Below are 26188 nucleotides of genomic sequence, written 5' to 3' on the forward strand. Positions count from 1 at the left end.
ATGTCTACCAGTAACAAATTCTACCATTGAAAAGGAAACGAGAAATGACCCGACTCTCTCATGAGTCTACGATTTAACGGTGAAGGGATGGCCAGCACATGGCGAACCACTGTTGCCAGCATTCTCGCAAAGAAGAGAACAGCTGTCAGTGTGCCGAGGAACCTTGATGTGTGGATCCAGAGTGGTGATTCCACCCAAACTCCAGGATAAAGTGCTAAAGGAGCTTCACGAGGGGCATCTGGGTGGAGTGAAAATGAAGAACCTAGCCAGAGCGTTTGTGTGGTGGCCAGGTATCGATGGAGACATCGAAGAAATGACCAAGGGCTGTCTAGGATGCCAGAAGGTCCAAAACGCTCCACCACAAGCCCCTCTACATCCATGGGAGTGGCCCTCATCTCCATGGCAAAGGGTGCACATCGACTTTGCTGGTCCATTTATGGACTCAATGTTCTTAATCGCGGTTGATGCACACTCCAAGTGGCCGGAGGTAATAAAGATGTCCTCCACCACCACGGGAAAAATCATCACAGTATTAAGGACCATATTTGCCAGGAATGGGCTGCCGGAACAGATCTGTTCTGATAATGGACCACAATTTGTGTCCAAAGAATTCAGGAAGTTCTTAAAAAACAATGGTGTTAGGCACTACACTTCCACCCCATACCATCCCGCCACCAATGGATTGGCTGAAAGGTTTGTCCAGACCTTCAAGAAGGCCATAAAGGCCATGGGTAATGAAGACATAAATCTACAACATAAGGTAGATAACTTCTTGTTTGCCTACAGGAATGCAACACGTGGTTACAAACCAAACTCCCGCCATGATGTTTTTCAATAGAAGACTAAGATGCGGGCTGGATTTGACCAAGCCAAACATCAGAAGGGACGTAGAGAACCGGCAATTTCAAGGCATGAATGAAAGGCCAACTAGAACCTTCCAGATAGGTCAACAAGTTTTGGCCCGGGACTACCGTACCGAGAAATGGCAGCCTGGAACTATTTGCACACGACTAGGACCGCTGATGTATACCGTGGACATTGGAGAAAGCATAATAAGGTGCCATGCTGACCAGATCATAGTCATCCAAAAAGGGACAACCAACACCACCACTCTATACGCCTAATGATGAAGCAGAGATACCCATAGTATCTACCGCCGATCCGGTGATACTAGAACCAGATGAACCCGACACTGGCATTCAAGCCGAATCGACCTTGCCAAAAGAACCTACTACACCGAAAACTACTACACCACCGAGGCGTTATCCGGACCGAGTCAGGAAGCCTCCAGAGAGACTGACTTATAATTGATTAACTGCAGCAAATGTGTAGATTATTGTTCTTGTACACATGTTAATAACAATTACTTAAAATGTTATGTACTGGTTGTCTAAAAGGGGAGGAATTGTGGTGTATGTGCCTTTAAGAGCCCCTGTGTACTGTAATGCCGGTAGTGGCCACTCGGGCTATATAAGCCTGTATAGTGTCTTGTATCTTTTAGTTCACCTCCAGCCTTTGTTCAGTAAACACCTGTTAAACCAACTCCTGCATTCCGTGTCTCCATTAACACACGGACACAACACCCCGGACCGAGCGGCGTCAGTTGGATGGAGCACGTGATGATCTCGGGGACACGTGACCCGGGCCTGATTGATGGGAGCTTCTGACCAATAGGGAGCGAGCCGGCGGCGGGTCCTCCAACCAATCGGGGAGCCCGAGGGGCGGGACTAGCGCCGGCTGATTGTCTGATCCGCAGGGCAGCGAGTTTCTCCAGTCCCTTGTTCAGGGCCTGGGGCCAGGGGAGGCTGTGGGCCTTTATTCCCCTCATTGGACACAAGGCTCTTTGGCTCACAACACACTGGCTCAGATTTTAAAAATGTTTCATTCACCAGAAAATGACGAAGTACAACATTAAATAAACCTGGAATGAAAAGCTTGTATCAGGGATGGTGACCATGAAACTATCAGATTGTGGTTAAAACCCATCTGGTTCACTAATGTCCTTTAGGGAAGGAAATCTGCCATCCTTACCCGCTCTGGTCTATATGTGACTCCAGACCGACAGCAATGTGGTTCACTCTTAACTGCCCTCTGAAATGGCCCAGCGAGTCACTCAGTTGTATTCAGAAGGTGGCTCACCACCACTTTCGAGGGCAATTAGAGATGGGCAATAAATACTGGTCTTGCTGGCGATGCCCACATCCTGTGAATGAATTTTTTAAAAACACACAGTGGACAGCTTAAGAACATAAGAATTAGGAGCCGGAATCAGCCATCCGGCCCCTCGAGCCTGCTCCGTCATTCAATAAGATCATGGCTGATCTTCGACCTCAACTCCACTTTCCCACCTGATCCACATGTCCCTTGATTCCATTGGAGTCCAAAAATCTATCTCCGCTTTGAATATACTCAATGATTCAGCATCCACAGCCCTTTGGGGCAGAGAAGTCCAAAGATTCACAACCCTCTGAGTGAAGAAATTCCTCCTCATCTCTGTCTTCAATGGTCGACCTCTTATCCTGAGACTATGCCCCCTATTTCTAGACTCTCCAGCCAGAGGAAACAACCTCTACCCGATCAATTCCCCTCAGAATCTTATGTTTCAATGAGATCACCTCTCATTCCTCCACGTCCCAGCAAACGCTCCCAGGGCAGGTACAGCACGGGTTAGATAAAGAGTAAATCTCCCTCGACACTGTCCGATCAAACACTCCCAGGGCAGGTACAGCACGGGTTAGATACAGAGTAAAGCTCCCTCTACACTATCCTATCAAACACTCCCAGGGCAGGTACAGCACGGGTTAGATACAGAGTAAAGCTCCCTCGACACTGTCCGATCAAACACTCCCAGGGCAGGTACAGCACGGGTTAGATACAGAGTAAAGCTCCCTCTACACTGTCCCATCAAACACTCCCAGGGCAGGTACAGCACAGGTTAGATACAGAGTAAAGCTCCCTCTACACTGTCCCATCAAACACCCCAGGGCATGTACAGCAAGGGTTAGATACAGAGTAAAGCTCCCTCTACACTGTCCCATCAAACACTCCCAGGGCAGGTACAGCACGGTGTTAGATACAGAGTAAAGCTCCCTCTACACTGTCCCATCAAACACTCCCAGGGCAGGTACAGCACGGGTTCGATACAGAGTAAAGCTCCCTCTACACTGTCCCATCAAACAATTCCAGGGCAGGCACAGCACGGGTTAGATACAGAGTAAAGCTCCTTCTGCACTGTCCCATCAAACACTCCCAGGGCAGGTACAGCATGGGTTAGATACAGAGTAAAGCTCCCTCGACACTGTCCGATCAAACACTCCCAGGGCAGGTACAGCACGGGTTAGATACAGAGTAAAGCTCCCTCTACACTGTCCCATCAAACACTCCCAGGGCAGGTACAGCACGGGTTAGATACTGAGTAAAGCTCCCTCTACACTGTCCCATCAAACACTCCCAGGGCAGGTACAGCACGGGTTAGATACAGAGTAAAGCTCCCTCTACACTGTCCCATCAAACACTCCCAGGGCAGGTACAGCGCGGGTTAGATACAGAGTAAAGCTCCCTCTGCACTGTCCCCATCAAACGCTCCCATGGCAGGTACAGCACGAGTTAGATACAGAGTAAAGCTCCCTCTACACTGTCCCATCAAACACTCCCAGGGCAGGTACAGCACGGGTTAGATACAGAGTAAAGCTCCCTCTACACTGTCCCATCAAACACTCCCAGGGCAGGTACAGCACGGGTTAGATACAGAGTAAAGCTCCCTCTACACTGTCCCATCAAACACTCCCAGGGCAGGTACAGCACGGGCTAGATACAGAGTAAAGCTCCCTCTACACTGTCCCATCAAAGACTCCCAGGGCAGGTACAGCACGGGTTCGATACAGAGTAAAGCTCCCTCTGCACTGTCCCATCAAACAATCCCAGGGCAGGTACAGCACAGGTTAGATACAGAGTAAAGCTCCCTCTGCACTGTCCCATCAAACAATCCCAGGGCAGGTACAGCACGGGTTAGATATAGAGCAAAGCTCCCTCTGCACTGTCCCATCAAACACTCCCAGGGCAGGTACAGCACGGGTTAGATACAGAGTAAAGCTCCCTCTACACTGTCCCATCAAACACTCCCAGGGCAGGTACAGCACGGGTTAGATACAGAGTAAAGCTCCCTCTGCACTGTCCCATCAAACACTCCCAGGGCAGGCACAGCACGGGTTAGATACAGAGTAAAGCTCCCTCTACACTGTCCCATCAAACAATTCCAGGGCAGGTACAGCACGGGTTAGATACAGAGTAAAGCTCCCTCTGCACTGTCCCATCAAACACTCCCAGGGCAGGTACAGCACGGGTTAGATACAGGGTAAAGCTACCTCTACACTGTCTGATCAAACACTCCCAGGGCAGGTACAGCACGGGTTAGATACAGAGTAAAGCTCCCTCGACACTGTCCGATCAAACACTCCCAAGGCAGGTACAGCACGGGTTAGATACAGAGTAAAGCTCCCTCTACACTGTCCCATCAAACACTCCCAGGGCAGGTACAGCACGGGTTCGATACAGAGTAAAGCTCCCTCTACACTGTCCCATCAAACACTCCCAGGGCAGGTACAGCACGGGTTAGATACAGAGTAAAGCTCCCTCTCCACTGTCCCCATCAAACGCTCCCATGGCAGGTACAGCACGAGTTAGATACAGAGTAAAGCTCCCTCTACACTGTCCCATCAAACACTCCCAGGGCAGGTACAGCACGGGTTAGATACAGAGTAAAGCTCCCTCTGCACTGTCCCATCAAACACTCCCAGGGCAGGCACAGCACGGGTTAGATACAGAGTAAAGCTCACTCTACACTGTCCCATCAAACACTCCCAGGGCAGGTACAGCACGGGTTAGATACAGAGTAAAGCTCCCTCTACATTGTCCCATTAAACACTCCCAGGGCAGGTACAGCACGGGTTAGATACAGAGTAATGCTCCCTCTGCACTGTCCCATTAAACACTCCCAGGGCAGGTACAGCATGGGTTCGATACAGAGTAAAGCTCCCTCTGCACTGTCCCATCAAACAATCCCAGGGCAGGTACAGCACGGGTTAGATGCAGAGTAAAGCTCCCTCTGCGCTGTCCCATCAAACAATCCCAGGGCAGGTACAGCACAGGTTAGATACAGAGTAAAGCTCCCTCTGCACTGTCCCATCAAACACTCCCAGGGCAGGTACAGCATGTTTTAGATACAGAGTAAATCTCCCTGTGCACTGTCCCATCAAACACTCCCAGGGCAGGTACAGCATGGGTTAGATACAGAGTAAAGCTCCCTCTACACTGTCCCATCAAACACCCCCAGGGCAGGTACAGCATAGGTTCGATACAGAGTAAAGCTCCCTCTACACTGACCCATCAAACACCCCCAGGGCAGGTACAGCACGGATTAGATACAGAGTAAAGCTCCCTCTACACTGTCCCATCAAACACTCCCAGGGCAGGTACAGCACGGGTTAGATACAGAGTAAAGCTTCCTCTGCACTGTCCCATCAAACAATCCCAGGGCAGGTACAGCACGGGTTAGATACAGAGTCAAGCTCCCTCTGCACTGTCCCATCAAGCACTCCCCGGGCATGTACAGCACGGGTTAGATACAGAGTAAAGCTCCCTCTACACTGTCCCATCAAACACTCCCAGGGCATGTACAGCACGGGTTAGATACAGAGTAAAGCTCCCTCTACACTGTCCCATCAAACACTCCCAGGGCAGGTACAGCACGGGTTAGATACAGAGTAAAGCTCCCTCTGCACTGTCCCATCAAACACTCCCAGGGCAGGCACAGCACGGGTTAGATACAGAGTAAAGCTCCCTCTGCGCTGTCCCATCAAACACTCCCAGGGCAGGCACAGCACGGGTTAGATACAGAGTAAAGCTCCCTCTGCGCTGTCCCATCAAACAATCCCAGGGCAGGTACAGCACGGGTTAGATACAGAGTAAAGCTGCCTCTGCACTGTCCCATCAAACACTCCCAGGGCAGGTACAGCACGGGTTACATACAGAGTAACGTTCCCTCTGCACTTCAGCCAATGTCCCGACTTCCTCCATCACCATCTCTGGGAATGTTCTGTCCCACCAGCAGGACAGACCCACCAGGGGTGGTGGCACAGTGATGTACAGTCCGGAAAGGAGTGTCCCTGGGAGTCCTCAACATTGATTCTGGAGCCCATGCGGGCTGCTGCTGATGGCCCACAGCACCTCATGGATGCCTAATTTTGAGCTGCTGGATCTGTTCTGAATGTACTTTGGTGTCAAAAACAGGAAGGCAGATTATTATCTGAACGGTAATAGATTGGGAGAAGGGGAAGTGCAACGAGACCTGGGTGTCCTTGTGCACCAGTCGCTGAAGGTTAGCATGCAGGTGCAGCTGGCGGTTAGGAAGGCAAATGGTATGTTGGCCTTCATTGCGAGTGGATTCGAGTACAGGAGCAAGGATGTCTTGCTGCAGTCGTACAGGGCCTTGCTGAGACCACACCTGGAGCACTGTGTGCAGTTTTGTTCGCCTTATCTGAGGAAGGATGTTCTTACCATGGAGGGAGTGCAGCGAAGATTCACCAGGCTGATACTTGGGATTGCAGGAATGATGTATGAGGAGAGATTGGGTTGATTGGGCTTATACTCGCTGGAGTTTAGTAGAATGAGAGGGGATCTCATTGAAACTTATAAAATTCTAACAGGACTAGACAGACTAGATGCAGGAAGGATGTTCCCGTTGGCGGGGGAGTCCAGTACCAGGGGTCACAGTCTAAGGATAAGGGGTAAGCCATTTAGGACAGAAATGAGGAGGAATTTCTTCACCCAGAGAGTGGTGAACCTGTGGAATTCTCTACCACAGAAGGCAGTAGAGGCCAATACATTAAATATATTCAAGAAGGAGTTGGATATATTTCTTCAAGCTAAAGGGATCAAGGGCTGTGGGGAGAAAGCAGGGACCGGGTACTGAATTTGGATAATCAGCCATGATCGCATCGAATGGCGGAGCAGGCTTGAGGGGCCGAATGGCCTACTCCTGCTACTATCTCTTTTGTTTCTATGTTTGTATGTTTCTATGCTTCAGTTTGAGCTGGAGTGGAGATGGAGGAGAAGCTGCTGGGTTTAACCGCCAGTACTCCTGAGCCCAGGAGGACCCAACAATTTCCAATGTGAAACTGTCAAGGGAGGTGGATTCTAGGGGAGATTAGGTTGTTACACAGACACTGTCCGTACAATGTAAAAGAGTATTGTTTCAGGAACAAGTATTTCTGTACAGGCTTTTAATCCAGTTTACATCTACAGATTTGTTTTAATTCATTCTTGGGATGTGGGCGTAGCTCGCAAGAGCAGCAAATATTGCCAAACCCCAGTTTCCCGCTGAGAAGGGGGTGGTGAGTCGCCTTCTTGAACTGCTGCAGTCCGTGTGGTGAAGGTGTTGTGGTGAAAATAAATTCACATCTAAACCGTGTAAAAGTAAAAAGATGCAGTTTATTATCAGAGCTCTGGGAGAAGAGTCTCAGACCCCGCGGTCTGTGCGAGCACCTTCTCGTTCTCTCTTGGTTGGTACAGCTTTTTATTCTATTTTCATCCAATCACATTGTATTACAATAATCACCTGATCACATTGTATTACAATAATCACCTGATCACATATGGATTCTTTTCAGTATTAATAAAGGTTAGTTACATCTTACTATTGTAAGAAATCACACAACACCAAGTTATAGTCCAACAGCTTTATTTGAAATCACAAGCTTTCGGAGCACTGCTCCTTCGTCAGGTGAAGTGGAGAGATGCATAAAAACACAGCTTATATAGTCAGAGAATAATGTCAGATGTTTACAGGTAATCTTTCAAACTGCCATTTATCACACCTCGGCAATCACAGCAATCAAAAAAGTGTAAATGGTGTCCAAACAGGTCAGTCAGGAAAACATTACATCAAAGAACAATGAGGTGGGGTCACAAGGGGTCAAATGTTGCAGATGCTGGGGTCTGTATGAAAAACGGACAAAGACGGACACCTCAGCACTTCACTCTACCGCAAGCCCACGGACAACCTCACGATGCTCCACTTCTCCAGCTTCCACCCTAACCACGTTAAAGAAGCCATCCCCTATGGACAAGCCCAGCGAATACACAGGATCTGCTCAGACGAGGAGGAACGCGATGGACACCTACAGACGCTGAAAGACACCCTCGTAAGAACGGGATATGATGCTCGACTTGTCGATCGACAGTTCAGATGGGCCACAGCAAAAAATCGCATAGACCTCCTCAGAAGACAAACACGGGACACAACCAACAGAGTACCGTTCATCGTCCAGTACTTCCCCAGAGCGGAGAAACTACGCCATGTTCTTCGCAGTCTTCAACATGTCATTGATGATGACGAACACCTTGCTAAGGCCATCCCCACGCCTCCACTACTCGCCTTCAAACAGCCGCCTAACCTCAAACAGACCATCGCTCGCAGCAAATTACCCAGCTTTCAGGAGAACAGCGACCACGACACCACACAACCCTGCCACAGCAACCTCTGCAAGACATGCCAGATCATCAACACAGATACCATCATCACACGTGAGGACACCACCCACCAGGTACATGGTACATACTCATGTGACTCGGCCAACGTTGTCTACCTCATACATTGCAGGAAAAGATGCCCCGGAGCATGATACATTGGCGAGACCATGAAGACACTGCAACAACGGGTGAACGGACACCACACAACAATCGCCAGGCAGGAGTGTTCCCTCCCAGTCGGGGAACACTTCAGCAGTCAAGGACATTCAGCCTCCGATCTTCGGGTAAGCATTCTCCAAGTCGGCCTTCGAGACACACGACAACGTAAAATCGTCGAGCAGAAACTGATAGCCAAGTTCCGCACCCATGAGGACGGCCTCAACCTGGATCTTGGGTTCATGTCACGCTACATGTAACCCCACCTGACGTCGGGTCATCCAGACTCAAGTCGTCGTTGGCTTGTTCTCTCCGCACAGATGCGGCTGGACCTGTTGTGATTTCCAGCAAAAAAAATGTTTGTCTGTTTTTTTGTTTTTCATACAGACCCCAGCATCTGCAACATTTGACCCCTTGTGACCCCACCTCATTGTTCTTTGATGTAATGTTTTCCTGACTGACCTGTTTGGACACCATTTACACTTTTTTGATTGCTGTGATTATTTCTCTGCCGAGGTGTGATAAATGGCAGTTAGAAAGATTACCTGTAAATATCTGACATTATTCTCTGTCTATATAAGCTGTGTTTTTATGCATCTCTCCACTTCACCTGATGAAGGAGCAGCGCTCCGAAAGCTTGTGATTTCAAATAAAGCTGTTGGACTGTAACCTGGTGTTGTGTGATTTCTTACATTTGTCCACCCCAGTCCAACACCGGCATCTCCACACCACATCTTACTATGTCTTTGGTCACAGGTCAAATTCCCATGACCCCTATATTCTGCTGTGTCTACAATTTTTAGCTAAAGCAGCATATTCCTTGTCACTTACGCAAAACGCACATATTCTGTCTGGTCCCACAACTGCGTCATATCTTGGTTTTTCAAAGCTTCTCACATTGTTCTTTGTTTAGTTTTGCCTTTTTACGTAAGTCAATTTTTGTGATATTTCTTATCGCAACCTGGTTTCTTTTCATTCTTATTCACTTTCACATGACCCCACTCCTTTGTTCTGATTTTAATTTTGCTGGCATCACTTAAGTAGTGGTCACCTCGGCTGTCTGAATTCTCAGAGGGTTCATTTAACCCCTTCAAAGGTATTCCCACAATGTTGTTCGGTAAGGAGTTCCAGGATTATGACCCAGCAACGATGAATATATCTGAGTCAGGATGATGTGTGACTTGGAGGGGAACTTGGAGGTGATGGTGCTCCCATACAACAGCTGCCCTTGTCCTTCTAGGTGGTGGAGGTTGTGGGTTTGGGATGTTCTGTCAAAGTTCTGGTCGAGTTGCAGATGTATAAAGTTCCTTTCCTTCGCCCCCTCCCCCTCCACCTCCCACTCCCACTCCCACCTCTCTCTCTCTCTCTCTCTCTCTCCTCCCATAGAGGCCAGAGTCTTGTGTAGGCGCAGACCAGGTGGCGGATTCCCTTCCCTGAAGGACATCAGTGAACCAGTTGGGTTTTTATGTCAATCCCGCAGCTTTCATGGTCACTTTTTTCTAGTGCCGGCCCCACAATTGACCAGATTCATTGAGCTCAATTTCACAACCTGCCTTTGTTTTCTTGTGGGTTGTCTCTCACGCTCCCTGTTTTAAATTAATTTTACAGGGCACTGGAAGGGGAGGATTTACAGACAGGAAACTCAAACCAAGCATCACGTCAAGATCTGACAGAGTCACTCGACTCATCGGATCTGAATATCATCGGCCTCTGAACATGGAAGCAAAAAGCACCGTTCACAGCGGGGAGAAACCGTACACGTGTTCTGTGTGTGGACGAGTCTTCAGCCACCCCTCTGGCCTATCGAGACACAAGCGCATTCACACCGGGGAGAGGCCATTCACCTGCTCTGAGTGTGGGAAGGGATTCACTCACTCATCTGACCTTCAGACACACCAGCGTGTTCACACTGGAGAGAGGCCGTTCACCTGCTCTGAGTGTGGGAAGGGATTCACTCAGTCATCCAACCTGCTGATACACCAGCATGTTCACACCGGGGAGAGGCCGTTCACCTGCTCTGAGTGTGGGAAGGGATTCACTCAGTCATCCAACCTGCTGATACACCAGCGTGTTCACACCGGGGAGAGGCCGTTCACCTGCTCTGAGTGTGGGAAGGGATTCACTATTTCATCTCACCTACTGACACACCAGCATGTTCACACTGGAGCGAGTGGGTTCACCTGCTCTGAGTGTGGGAAGGGATTCACTCAGTCATCCCACCTACTGAGACATCAGCGTATTCACACCGGGGAGAGGCCATTCACCTGCTCTGAGTGTGGGAAGGGATTCACTCAGTCATCCCACCTACTGACACACCAGCGTGTTCACACTGGGGAGAGGCCGTTCACCTGCTCTGAGTGTGGGAAGGGATTCACTCAGTCATCCAACCTGCTGAATCATCAGCAAGTTCACACTGGGGCGAGGCCGTTCACCTGCTCTGAGTGTGGGAAGGGATTCACTCGTTCATCCAACCTGCTGATTCATCAGCGAGTTCACACTGGGGAGAGAACGTTCACCTGCTCTGAGTGTGGGAAGGGATTCAGTAATTCATCCAACCTGCTGAATCATCAGCGAGTTCACACTGATGAGAGACCTTTTAATTGCTCGGATTGTGGGAAGTGCTTTAAAAGTTCCAGGGAACTGATACGCCATCAAAGTGTTCACACTGATGAGAGACCGTTCAGGTGCTCTCACTGCGGGACTGGGTTCAGGCGATCATCTGAGCTCATGGTACACCAGCGCACTCATACTGGGGAGAGGCCATTCACCTGCTCCGTGTGAGGGAAGGGATTCACTCTGGCATCCAAACTGCTGGCACACCAACAAGTTCACACTGGGGAGAGGCCGTTCACCTGCTCCGTGTGTGGGAAGGGATTCACTCAGTCATCCAACCTGCTGACACACCAGCGAGTTCATAAGTGACTGCAGGGGTTGGATTCTGCTGTTGCTGCTGTTAATCACATCCAGGACTGAACCATGTTCATTCTGACAGTTAGGGTTTGTTTCTGCTGATGTTAATAACCCCTATAACTGGGCTGGAGTTTAATATTCTGGATAGTTGTCAAATAAACCAGCTTTGTTTTAAACACATTATTGTAGATTTTCTTTTTTCCCACCTGAGTGTTTAGCATCACCTGGCTGGAGCTCAAAGGACAATCTGGGGGAGGATCGTATGGCAGGAACAGAAGTCCAGCCTGGACACAGCCCTTCAGGGCCACACTGAGAGGGGCAAATGGCACTTTGGTCTTTCTCGTCTCTCTTCACTGACAGTAAAGTTGCCGTGCGGGTTAATCTCGAGGTGTGTGAGAAATGTGTCCCAGCCACTCTCTGCCATGGTTCAGAGCTCCTAGGCATGGAACAGAAGGATCCTTTAGGAATGTACCCCCAGTGCTTTTTGTTTAATGGCCTTATTAACCTGTGTTGCTACTTTTAGTGATTTGTGTATCTGTATCCCTGGAACCCTTTGCTCCTCCAGTCCATTTAGACTCTTAGGGGGAAATTTGGTGGTGCCCCCTTTGGGTCACTAACGTCACTGGGGATAATTTTAGCCCCCCAAAAAAGTTAGCATCCCTGTGCATTAAATTCAGTGGTAGCGCCCCAAGCAGGAGGCGGTGTGCTACTGGAAGCGCTCCCCTCCCTCTTGGGGCGCTACCAGTGAATTTCCCAGCACTTCGTGTAACAGCGCCACGCCCGTCGGCACACAGCACTGTGTCATAGCAGACCTCCCTCCTTGACTAACGGGGTGGAGCCTAGCACTGCACACACTGGGGCCCTGCTGGACCACCGGGGAGTGGGGTGTCAGATCAAGTGGAGCGCCGGGCTGAGCGATCGCGGCTGACACCCCAAAGAAGAAAGGGGAAGGGGGCAGGTGCTGTCAGTTGACCAAAATAAAAAGTTGCCGCCCGACACCTGCCCTTTAAGTGGTGCCGCCACAGCTGCAGGAACAGCCCCTGACCCTGTCGGACATATCGTCCGGCGATAGGTCAGGGGTCGCAACCCAAGGTTGCAGCCGGGGTGCTGCGCATGGCAATGACGTCATTGCCAGCGGTGCAGTGCCGCGGGGCGCTACCGTCTACCGCCGCCGCTAACTTCCCGCTGAATATCACAGGAGGCACAAAGCAACCCAATTTCACCCCCTTGTCCAAGTAGTGTGTGGCCTCCTTATTTTTCCCACCAAAACACACCACCTCACACTGATCTACAGTGAAATTCATTTGCCAATTACACGCCCATTCTGAAATTTATTAATACCTTCTTGCATTTTGTCTTCCTCAGTATTAACTCTACCTCCCAATTTGGTATCATCGACAAATTTTGAAATTGTTCTTCTGATTCCCGAGTCCAAATCGTTTCTGTAAATGATGAACAACAGTGGTCCCAGCACCGATCCCTGTGGAACACCACTTCCCAACTTTTACCAGTCTGAGTAGATGCTCCCAACCCCTACTCTCTGTTTTCTGTTTTGTGACCAGCTTGCTATCCATAAACAGTATGTAAGATCGACAAGATGACCCAGGTCAGGCCATGTGGAGGGAAGGGCCCGGCAGCAGAATGGATGGAAAGATGGCTACAAAACAGAAATCAGAGGGTTGGAGTTAAGGGAAGTTTGTTGCGATCTTTCCATCCATTCTGTTGCCTGGCCCTTGACTTCACACGGCCTGACCGTGGTCATCTTGTAGACCGTACATACTGCAGACACAGTGCACCAGTGGTGGAGGGGGTGGATATTGAGTCCTGTGGCAGGAGCGCTGATGAAGTGGATTTCTCTGTCCGTGAGTTTTGAGGCATCGCGAGTGACGTTTTTCACCTCTTTCCACCTTTAAAAAAAACCTTGCTGCCAGTTTATTAAAGCCATTAACAGCCGCTCGGGTGGGACACACCAATAAATGAGGCCTTGTTTCCCTCAGAATGACAGGCCTGAACCCGAGTTAGAAAACATTTAGTAATTAAACCAGACTGGGCGGGGCCTGAGGTGTGCGTTAGTAACGGAAAATTGGTGGCCAGCGTACTTCACACCAGGGCTGAAGACCTGGGGACTTGGGTTTCTGTATCATTTATTGATTAATTTAGTTTATTGCCCAATGTCAATCAGACTGTCAGGTAAGCTTGCTGCCTGGCGGAGGCAGGGGTCCCCAATGGAGAGCTCTCTATGCGGAGGTCCTTCCCAGCACCATTGGGGATGTGGGGTGGAGACTGTTGCAGGGAGCTGTCGTGTGCAACAGTTTTTAAGCTCCTTTCCAGACTCCAAGCCCAGATGCGGTTTCTGTGGCCTAGAGGAGTCCACGGGCCGTGTATATATTCAGTGTGACAGGTTGCAGCCCCTGTGTAGTTACCTGAAGGGGCTGCTCCTCAACTCTTGGTTACACTTTAGCCTCATGCTCCTAATCTTTGGCCACCCAGTGCGGAGGGGGGTGGGTAAGTGGGAGGATCTTCTCCTGGACCTGCTCTTGGGCCTGGTGAAAACAGCAATTTGTAGGTCCAGGATGGGCGGGGCCCATGGGGGGCTCGCTCTGGCTGCCTGCCTCTCTCCCATGGTCTTGTCTGTGCCTGGGTGGCCCTGGAGAGGGAGCAGGCGGTGTCCACCGGTTCACTTGATACCTTCCGTGCCCACTGGTCGAGGAAGGTATCAAGAGGCGATAATCGATCCTCACAATCACATTGTGATTGAATTATTAATTGTGTGTGTGTCACAAATACATTTCTTCTATTTTGATACAAAAGCTCTACTAGACATGTTAAACTACTAGTTATTTAATCAGGGCTGCAGCTGCTGAAAGGTTGACTGTACTGAGCTTTGTGGCCAGAGCTGGCAGACGTGTTGTTCTGAAGTCTGATGTCTCACACCTGAAGAGTCTGTTTATGTTGTGTTGTAATGACCTATGTTCTGTTGCCTGGTGTCAGAAATAGAAATCAAAGGGAGATGATACCTCACTCTGTTAATCAACTCTTTGACACATTTCCATGCATTTCCTTTCTTAATTTACAAAGATCACAACTCCATTAGTGAACAATGGTTGCCTGTCTGCCACTTTTGAGTGAGGCTGGAAAGGATTCGCTGTGAAGCTACACCTGCCCATCTGTCTGTGTGTCACTGTGTTTGGATTGTGTTAGACAACAGTCCTAATATCTCGCCTACATCCATTACAATTTTTGAATGTTAGATTGTACTTGGAAGAAGTTGAGTTTGAATCTGACAATTCTGAAATTGGGAGCTGTTAATGATTTCTGTTTTTCACATAACTATATAGTGATGTGATCAGTCAAGGCAAATTAAAAGATGGTGCTATTTACTGAACACAACTGAATAATTCTACAAGGATGCTATGGCAGTCTTCCTCAGTATTAACTACATCCCCCAAATTAGTGTCATCTGCAAATTTTGAAATTGTACTTCTGATTCCCAAGTCCAAATCATTCATGTAAATGGTGAACAACAGTGGTCCCAGCACCGATCCCTGTGGAATACCACTTCCCACCTTCCACCCGTCTGTAATTCTGAGGGAAACTTATGAGGCCTTGTTGTTTGCCTGTCCTGCTCGTGAGGCTGTAAAAGGATTTAATAATTCAGCAACAATTCTTATAAAGGTGGAAGGAGGTGAAAAACGACACCAGCGTTGCCTAAAACACGACAGTGAAGTTCACTTCATCAGCGCCTTGGCACAGGACTCAATATCCACCCCCTCCACCATTGATGTACTGTGTCCACAGTAAGTATGATCTACAGGCTGACCAAGGTCAGGCCGTGTGGATTCAAGGTCCAGGTAGCAGAATGGGTGGAAAGATGGCTCCAAAACAGAAATCAGAGGGTGGAAGTTAAGGGGAGTTTCTTGGACTGGCAGACAGTGAGAACTGGTGTCCCACACGGATCCGTGCTGGGACCACTGGTGTTCACTATCATTTGGACTCAGAAACTGGAGGCATGTTGTTGGCATTTACAGATTACACCAAGTGTCTTCACACTGTGCAAACGATCCATTGTGCTAAGTGCGATAGAATTTGAACAGACCTAGCAGCTCAAAACTGGGTACCAATAAGGCGCTGTGGGCCATCAGCAGCATTCATCCATCCATAGGGGAGGGCCCCATAGGCACGAGCATTAATCCTCCTCTGGGGAGGGTCCATCGGCCCAAGCATTCTAGTCAAGAAAGGAGGGAGAGCAAAAACAGGGAACTACAGTCCAGTTAGCCTGACATCAGTCGTGGGGAAAACGCTGGAATCCATTACTGAGGAAGTGGTAACAGGGCACTTAGGCAGAGTGAACATAGTTTTATGAAAGGGAAATTGTGTTTAACAAATGTATTAGATTTTTTAAGGATGTAACTGGCAGGGTAGATAAAGGCGAACCAGTGGATGTAGTATATTTGGATTTGCAAAAGGCATTCGATAAGGTGCCACATAAAAGGTTGCTAAGCAAGATAAGGGCTCATGGGATTGAGGGTAATGTATTAGCTTGGAGAGAGAATTGGTTGACTGACAGAAAACAGAGAGTAGGAATAAACAGGTCAATTTCCAATTGGCAGACTGTAACTCATGGGGTGCCGCAAGGATGCTTGGGCCTCAGTTATTTACAAACTATATCAATGATTAGATGAAGGGACCGAGTGCAATGTATTCAGGTTTGCTGACAATACAAAGCTTGGTGGGAAAGTAAGCTGAGAGGAGGACACAAGCAGCCTGCAAAGGGATGTAGACAGGTTAGGTGAGGGGGCAATAAGATGGCAGATGGAGTATAATGTGGAGAATTGTGAGGTTATTCACTTTGATAGGAAAAATAGGAAAACAGTTTTTTTTAAATATTGAGGAACTATTAAATGTTGGTGTTTAGAGAGATTTCAGTGTCCTCGTACAGGAAACACCGAATGTTAGCATGCAGGTACAGCAGACAATTAGGAAGGCAAATGGCATGTTGGTCTTTACTGCAAGGGGGATGGAGTACAAGAGTAAGGACGTCTTGCTACAACTGTACAGGGCCTTGGTGAGACCACACCTGGAGTACTGGGCACAGTTTTGATCTTATCTGAGGAAGGACATACTTGCCTTAGAGGCGGTGCAACCAAAACTCACTAGATTGATCCCTGGGATGAGAGATTGAGTAGATTGTGCCGATACTCTCTGGCATTTAGAAGAATGAGAGGTGATCTCATTGAAACATGTAAGATTCTGAGGGGGATTGACAGGGTAGATGCTGTGAGGTTGTTTCCCCAGACTGGAGTGTCTAGAACTAGGGGGCATAGTCTCAGGATAAGGAATCGGCCATTTAAGGATGAGGAGAAATTTCTTCACTCAGGGTTCTGAATCTTTGGAATTCTCTACCCCAAATGGCCGTGGATGCTGAGTCGTTGAGTATATTCAAGGATAAAATAGATAGATTTTTGGACTCTAGGGGAATCAAGGAATTTAGGGATCGGGTGGGAAAGTGGAGTTGAGGTCGAAGATCATCCATGATCTTATTGAATGGCAGAGCAGGGTCGAAGGGCCGAATGGCCCACTCCTGCTCCCAATTCTTATGTTCTTATGTATGTTCTTAACGCACCCCATGGGCAAGGGCCACATAGCTCTGAGCATTAATCCACCCCAGGGCCCCGAGGGCCCGAGTATTAATCCACCCCTGCTGTACGTACATAGAATTGACAGCCTAGAAACAGGCCATTTGGCCCAACTGGTCTGTGCCAGTGTTTATACTCTACACGAGCCTCCACCCACTCTAATGACCTCTTCCTACCCTGCCCTCATATTCCTTTATTCCCTTCTCTCATAGATACATCAACCCTGCTCTTAAATGTACCATTGCTATCTGCTTCAGCCACTCAGTGTGGCGGCGAGTTCCACATTCTCACCACACTGTGTGTGAAGAACTTCCTCCGAACTTCTTTATTTGATCTGTTAGTGACGATCTTATATTTCTGCCTCCTTGTCTGACTCACCCATCAGTGGAATCAGTTTCTCCACATCTACCCTATAAACCCCTTCATATCAATCAGGGCTCCTCTTAGTCTTCTCTTCCAGAGAAAAGAGCCCAAACCTGCTCAATCGTGCCCGAGAGTCGCATCCTCTCAATTCTGGTAACGTTCTTGTCAATCTTTTCAGCATTTTCTCCAGTGCTTCAATATCCTTTTGTAGTGTGGAGACCAGAACCGCTCACAGTGCTCCAACTGTGGTCTCCCCAAGGTTCAATATTAATCCAACATTACCTCCCTGCTTTTGTATTCTATTCTAGGAATGGGCCCCAGTCCTTTCTTTGCACTCTTTATGGCCTGTTCAACTTGTGTTGCTACTTTTATGTGTCTGTAATCACAGATCTCTTTGCACCTTTATTCCATTGAATTCATTCACTTCTAACAACAACAGCAACAACTTGTATTTATATAGCGCATTTAACATCGTAAAACGTCCCAAGGCGCTGCACAGGAGTATTTTAAGACAAAAAAATTGACAGCGAGCCACATAAGAATAAATTAGGGCAGGTGAGCAAAAGCTTGGTCAAAGAGGTAGGTTTTAAGGAGCGTCTTAAAGGAGGAAAGAGAGGTAGAGAGGCGGAGAGGTTTAGGCAGGGAATTCCAGAGCTTAGGCCCTAGGCAACAGAAGGCACGGCCACCAATGGTTGAGCAATTATAATGAGGGTTGCCCAAGAGGGCAGAAGGGTACCACAGGGATCAGTGCTAGGACCCCAGCTATTCACAATATATATAAATGATCTAGACGAGGGAACTAGATGTAATATCCCCAAGTTTGCAGACGACACAAAGCTGGATGGGTGTGTGTGCTGTGAGGAGGATGCAGAGGAACTCCAGTATGATTTGGACAGGTTGGGTGATTGGGCAGATGCATGGCAAATGCAATATTATGTGGATAAATGCAAGGTTATCCACTTCAGTGGCAAAAACAGGCAGACAGATTATTATCTGAATGGCAATAGACTGGGAAAAGGGGAAGTGAAACGAGATCTGGGTGTCCTTGTGCACCAGTCGCTGAAGGTAAGCATGCAGGTGCAGCAGGCGGTTAAGAAGGCAAATGGTATGTTGGCCTTCATAGCAAGAGGATTCTAGTACAGTAGCACGGATGTCTTGCTGCAGTTGTACAGGGTCTTGGTGAGACCACACCTTGAGTATTGTGTGCAGTTTTGGTCACCTTACCTGAGGAAGGATGTTCTTGCCATGGAGAGAGTGAAGATTCACCAGACTGATACCTGGAATGGCAGGAATGATGTATGAGGAGAGATTGGGTCGATTAGGCTGATATTCGCTAGAGTTTAGAAGAATGAGAGGGGATCTCATTGAAACTTTTAAAATTCTAACAGGACTAGACAGACAAGATGCAGGAAGGATGTTCCCGATGGCAGGGGAGTCCAAAACCAGGGGTCACAGTCTAAGGATAAGGGCTAAGCCATTTAGGACTGAGATGAGGAGGATTTTCTTCACCCAGAGAGTGGTGAACCTCTGGAATTCTCTACCACAGAAGGCAGTAGAGGCCAATTCATTAAATATATTCAAGAAGGAGTTAGATATATTTCTTAAGGCATCAAGGGATATGGGGAGAAAGCAGGGACAGGGTACTGAATTTGGATGATCAGCCATGATCTCATTGAATGGCGGAGCAGGCTTGAGAGGCTGAATGGCCTACTCCTGCTCCTATCTTCTATGTTTCTATACCACCCAATTTGGTGTCTTCTGCAAACTCTGACACCATACTCGAAGTTCTGAGTCCAAACCATGGTAAATATTCAATATATGCCCACTGACTCCCATAGCTACCTGGACTACACTTCCTCCCATCCCACTTCCTGTAAGGACTCTATTCCATTCTCCCAGTTTCTCCATCTCCGCCGCGTCTGTTCTGACGATGCCACCTTCCATACCAGTGCTTCCGACATGTCTTCCTTTTTCCTCAACCGAGTGTTCTCCTCTACTGTGGTTGACACGGCCCTTGACTGTGTCCGTTCCATTTCCCGCACTTCTGCACTCACCCCTTCCCCTGCCTCCCAGAACCATGCTAGGGTTCCCATTGTCCTCACCTTTCACCCCACCAGCCTCCACATTCAACGGAATATCCTCCGCCATTTCCGCCACTTCCAGCGTGATTCCACCACCAAACACCTCCCCTTTCAGCATTCTGAAGGGACCGCTCCCTCCACAACACTCTGGTCCACTCCTCTATCACCCCAACACCTTTTCGCATGGCACCTTCACGTGCAAGCAAAGGAGTTGCAACACCTGCCCTTTTACCTCCTCCCTTCCCACTGTCCAGGGCCCCAAACACTCCTTCCTGGTGAAACAGCGATTTATTGTACTTCTTGCAATTTAGTATACTGTGTTCATTGCTCATGATGTGGACTCCTCAGCATTGGGGAGACCAAACGCAGATTGGGTGACCGCTTTGTGGAACACCTCCATTCAGTCTGTAAGGGTGACCCTGAGCTGCAATCGCCTGTCAGTTTAATTCACCGCTCCACTCCCACTCTGACCTCACCATCCTCGGCCTCTTACATTGTTCTAATGAAGTGGAGATGCCGGTGTTGGACTGGGGTGGACAAATGTAGAAAGTCACACTACACCAAGTTATAGTCCAACAGCTTTATTTGAGATCACAAGCTTTCGGAGCGCTGCTCCTTCGTCAGGTGAAGTGGGGAGAAGCATACAGTCACAGCATATATAGTCAGAGAAAACTGCCAGATGATTACAGGTAATCTTTCTATTGCCATTGATCACACCTCGGCAGAGAGATAATCACAGCAATCAAAGGTGTGAATGGTGTCCAAACAGGTCAGTCAGGAAAACATTACACCAAAGAACAATGAGGTGGGGTCACAAGGGGTCAAATGTTGCAGATGCTGGGGTCTGTCTGAAAAACAGAAAAAAACCCAAAAAACTTTGCTGGAAATCACAGCAGGTCCGGCCGCATCTGTGTAGAGAGAACAAGCGAACGACGACTCGAGTCTGGATGACTCTACGTCAGGTGGGGTTACATGTAGCATGACATGAACCCAAGATCCCGGTTGAGGCCGTCCTCATGAGTGCAGAACTTGGCTATCAGTTTCTGCTCGACGATTTTGCGTTGTCATGTGTCTTGAAGGCCGGCTTGGAGAATGCTTATCCAAGATCGGAGGCTGAATGTCCTTGACTGCTGAAGTGTTCCCTGACTGGGAGGGAACACTCCTGCCTGGCGATTGTTGTGCGGTGTCTGTTCATCCATTGTCGCAGTGTCTGCATGGTCTCGCCAATGTACCGTGCTCCGAGGCATCCTTTCCTGCAACGTATGAGGTAGACAATGTTAGCCGAGTCACATGAGTATGTACCATGTACCTGGTGGGTGGTGTCCTCATGTGTGATGATGGTATCTGTTTTGGTGATCTGGCATGTCTTGCAGAGGTTACCATGGCAGTGTTGTGTGGTGGCGTGGTCGCTGTTCTCCTGAAAGCTGGGTAATTTGCTGCGAACGATGGTCTGTTTGAGGTTAGGTGGCTGTTTGAAGGCAAGTAATAGAGGCATGAGGATGGCCTTAGTGAGGTGTTCGTCATCGTCGATTACATGTTGAAGGCTGCAGAGAACATGGCGTAGTTTCTCCACTCCGGGGAAGTACTGGACGATGAAGGGTACTCTGTTGGTTGTGTCCCATGTTTGTCTTCTGAGGAGGTCTATGCGATTTTTCGCTGTGGCCCATTGGAACTGTCGATCGACGAGTCGAGCATCATATCCCATTCTTACGAGGGCATCGTTCAGCGTCTGTAGGTGTCCATCGCGTTCCTCCCCGTCTGAGCAGATCCTGTGTATTCGCAGGGCTTGTCCATAGGGGATGGCTTCTTTAACGTGGTTAGGGTGGAAGCTGGAGAAGTGGAGCATTGTGAGGTTGTCCGTGGGCTTGCGGTAGTGAAGTGCTGAGGTGTCCATCTTTGATGGAGATTCGTGTGTCCAAGAACGATACCGATTCTGAGGAGTAGTCCATGGTGAGTTTGATGGTGGGATGGAACTTGTTGATGTCATCGTGTAGTCTTTTCATGAATTCTTCACCGTGGGTCCATAGGAAGAAAATGTCGTCGATGTATCTGGTGCACAGCGTTGGTTGGAGGTCCTGTGCAACGAAAAAGTCTTGCTCGAACTTGTTCATGAAGATGTTGGTGTATTGGGGTGCGAATTTGGTCCCCATGGCTGTTCTGTGTGTTTGGGTAAAGAACTGGTTGTCGAAGGTGAAGACATTGTGGTCAAGGATGAAGTGGATGAATTGTAGGATGGTGTCTGGAGATTGGCTATTGTTGGTGTTGAGTACTGAGGCTGTCGCAGCGATGCCGTCATCGTGGGGGATACTGGTGTAGAGTGCCAAGACGTCCATTGTGGTGATGAGTGTTCCTGGTTCAACTGGTCCGTGGGTGCTGAGTTTCTGTAAGACGTCTGTAGTGTCACAACAGAAGCTGGGGGTTCCCTGTACGATGGGTTTCAGGATGCCCTCGATGTATCCAGAGAGGTTCTCACACAGGGTTCCATTGCCTGATACGATAGGACATCCGGGTGTGTTGGCTTTGTGTATCTTTGGGAGGCAGTAGAAGTCTCCCACACGGGGAGTACATGGGATGAGAGCACGTAGGATGCTCTGAAGGTCTGGATCGAAGGTCTTGATCAATCTGTTGCGTTGGCGGGTGTGTTCTTTGGTTGGATCTGTGGGTAAACGTCTGTAGTGTTTCTGGTTGTCCAGTTGTTGGTATGCTTCTTTGCAATAGTCCATTCTGTTCTGTATGACGATGGCACCTCCTTTGTCTGCTGGTTTGACGACAATGTTGTGGTTGGTCTTGAGAGCGTGGATGGCGTTGCGTTGTGCTCGGGTGACATTCTGGACGGCTCAAAGTGGAGAGGATCTCCAAGAAGACCGCGCATATAGACACAGACATCAAGTTTCTACAGAGATGCAAGAAAGCAGACAAGATCTCGAAAGGACTACAGATCACAAACCCACTCAAGTCGACCTACAACACAGACTACGCTGAGAGACTCTGCCGTCGTACCTCTCGCACACTCCTCAACTATCTCGTACACCAGCTCTACAGCAGACGCCACAGCCTCGAAAACAAGATAGAGTCCATGTTCTCAGCTTGTGCTCAGGACACAGCAGACCAGCTACGAGACACCGCCAAGCAGACGAGGCAATGGAACTACACTGCCTATATGCACACCAGGAACAGGAAGCTTGAGAAACTCGGCATCACCACCAGCAGCAACCAAGTCGCCCACGGTACCACAGTTGGAACCACAGGGAAGTCCATCGTCAACTTGTCCAACCACACCCTTCAACCAGACGAAATTGAAGTTCTCAGCCGAGGCCTCAATTTCTGCCCCACCACCAAAATGGACCCCATCGGCCTCATGGCAGACACAGAGAAATTCATCAGGAGAATGAGGCTCCGGGAATTCTTCCACAAATCCCAAGATGTCAGCAGCGAACTCAATGAGACAATCAATGATCTGGAACAGCAGACAGAGGGATCTGCGGTGCAGCAACTGAAGAAGAAAGAGTCAAATTGGACCCCTCCGGAGGGCCGCTGCCCCAAGCTTGACATGTATGCTCAAGCTGTCAGGAGATGCATCAACGCCAGATTCATCAGCCGCACTCAAGACAGTCCAGAATGTCACCCGAGCACAACGCAACGCCATCCACGCTCTCAAGACCAACCACAACATCGTCATCAAACCAGCAGACAAAGGAGGAGCCATCATCATACAGAACAGAATGGACTATTGCAAAGAAGCATACCAACAACTGGACAACCAGGAACACTACAGACAGTTTCCCGCAGATCCGACCAAAGAACACACCTGCCAACTCAACAGATTGATCAAGACCTTCGATCCAGACCTTCAGAGCATCCTACGTGCTCTCATCCCACGTACACCCCGTGTGGGAGACTTCTACTGCCTCCCAAAGATAGACAAAGCCAACACACCTGGACGTCCTATCGTATCAGGCAACGGAACCCTGTGTGAGAACCTCTCTGGATACACCGAGGGCATCCTGAAACCCATCGTACAGGGAACCCCCAGCTTCTGTCGCGACACTACAGACTTCTTACAGAAACTCAGTACCCACGGATCAGTTGAACCAGGAACACTCCTCGCCACGATGGACGTCTCGGCACTCTACACTAGTATCCCCCATGATGACGGCATCGCTGCGACAGCCTCAGTACTCAACACCAACAACAGCCAATCTCCAGACACCATCCTCCAATTCATCTGCTTCATCCTTGACCACAATGTCTTCACCTTCGACAACCAGTTCTTTACCCAAACACACGGAACAGCCATGGGGACCAAATTCGCACCCCAATATGCCAACATCTTCATGCACAAGTTTGAGCCAGACTTCTTCACTGCACAGGACCTCCCAACCAACGCTATACACCAGATTCATTGACGACATTTTCTTCCTATGGACCCACGGTGAAGAATGACTGAAAAGATTACACGATGACATCAACAAGTTCCATCCCGCCATCGAACTCACCATGGACTACTCCTCAGAATCGGTTTCATTCTTGGACACATGAATCTCCATCAAAGACGGACACCTCAGCACTTCACTCTACTGCAAGCCCACGGACAACCTCACGATGCTCCACTTCTCCAGCTTCCACCCTAACCACGTTAAAGAAGCCAACCCCTATGGACAAGCCCTGCGAATACACAGGATCTGCTCAGACAAGGAAGAACGCGATGGATACCTACAGACGCTGAAAGACGCCCTCATAAGAATGGGATATGATGCTCGACTCGTCGATCGACAGTTCCGACGGGCCACAGCAAAAAATCGCATAGACCTCCTCAGAAGACAAACATGGGACACAACCAACAGAGTACCCTTCGTCGTCCAGTACTTCCCGGAGCGGAGAAACTACGCCATGTTCTCCGCAGCCTTCAACATGTCATCAACGACGATGAACACCTCACTAAGGCCATCCCCACACCTCCATTACTCGCCTTCAAACAGCCGCCTAACCTCAAACAGACCATCGTTCACAGCAAATTACCCAGCTTTCAGGAGAACAGCGACCACACCACCACACAACCCTGCCACAGCAACCTCTGCAAGACATGCCAGATCATCAACACAGATACCATCATCACACATGAGGACACCACCCACCAGGTACATGGTACATACTCATGTGACTCGGCCAACGTTGTCTACCTCATATGTTGCAGGAAAGGATGCCCCGGAGCATGGTACATTGGCGAGACCATGCAGACACTGCGACAACGGATGAACCGACACCGCACAACAATCGCCAGGCAGGAGTGTTCCCTCCCAGTCGGGGAACACTTCAGCAGTCAAGGACATTCAGGCTCCGATCTTCGGGTAAGCATTCTCCAAGGCGGCCTTCGAGACACACAATGCAAAATCGTCGAACAGAAACTGATAGCCAAGTTCTGCACTCATGAGGACGGCCTCAACCGGGATCTTGGGTTCATGTCACGCTACATGTAACCCCACCTGACATAGAGTCATCCAGACTCGAGTCGTCGTTGGCTTGTTCTCTCTGCATAGATGCAGCCGGACCTGCTGTGATTTCCAGCAACATTTTTTTTTCTGTTTCTCATACAGACCCCAGCATCTGCAACATTTGACCCCTTGTGACCCCACCTCATTGTTCTTTGGTGTAATGTTTTCCTGACTGACCTGCTTGGACACCATTCACACCTTTGATTGCTGTGATTATCTCTCTGCCGAGGTGTGATAAAGGGCAGTTAGGAAGATCTGTAATCATCTGGCAGTTTTCTCTGACTATATATGCTGTGCCTGTATGCTTCTCTCCACTTCACCTGAAGAAGGAGCAGCGCTCCGAAAGCTTGTGATCTCAAATAAAGCTGTTGGACTATAACTTGGGGTTGTGTGACTTCTTACAGTTGTCCACCCCAGTCCAACACCGGCATCTCCACTTCATTGGAACAATGTAAGAGGCCGAGGATGGTGAGGTCAGAGTGGGAGTGGAGTGGTGAATTAAACTGACAGGCGACCAGAAGCTCGGGGTCACCCTTACGGATTGAATGGAGGTGTTCCACAAAGCGGTCACCCATTCTGCATTTGGCCTCCCCAATGTAGAGGAGACCACATCATGAGCAATGAACACAGTATACTAAATTGCAAGAAGTACAAGTAAATCGCTGTTTCACCAGGAAGGAGTGTTTGGGGCCCTGGACAGTGGGAAGGGAGGAGGTAAAAGGGCAGGTGTTGCAACTCCTGTGCTTGCACATGAAGGTGCCATGCGAAAAGGTGTTGAGGGTGATAGAGGAGTGGACCAGAGTGTTGTGGAGGGAGCGGTCCCTTCAGAATGCTGAAAGGGGAGGTGTTTGGTGGTGGAATCACGCTGGAAGTGGCAGAAATGGTGGAGGATATTCCGTTGAATGTGGAGGCTGGTGGGGTGGAAGGTGAGGACAAGGGGAACCCTAGCCTGGTTCTGGGAGGGAGGGGAAGGGGTGAGAGCAGAAGTGCGGGAAATGGAACGGACACAGTCAAGGGCCGT

The 26188-nt window shown here is 49.1% G+C and overlaps 1 pseudogene; it reads left to right on the forward strand.

Moving 5' to 3' along the window:
• The first annotated feature begins 9257 nt into the window (after positions 1-9257).
• On the forward strand, positions 9258-11765 carry LOC147092016 (uncharacterized; annotated as a pseudogene).
• The last annotated feature ends 14423 nt before the right edge of the window (positions 11766-26188 follow it).

The sequence above is a fragment of the Somniosus microcephalus genome, unplaced genomic scaffold (assembly GCF_052327205.1).
Source record: "Somniosus microcephalus isolate GS21.2 unplaced genomic scaffold, FLI_Smic_1.0 unresolved_chr3, whole genome shotgun sequence".
Lineage (NCBI taxonomy): Eukaryota > Metazoa > Chordata > Chondrichthyes > Squaliformes > Somniosidae > Somniosus > Somniosus microcephalus.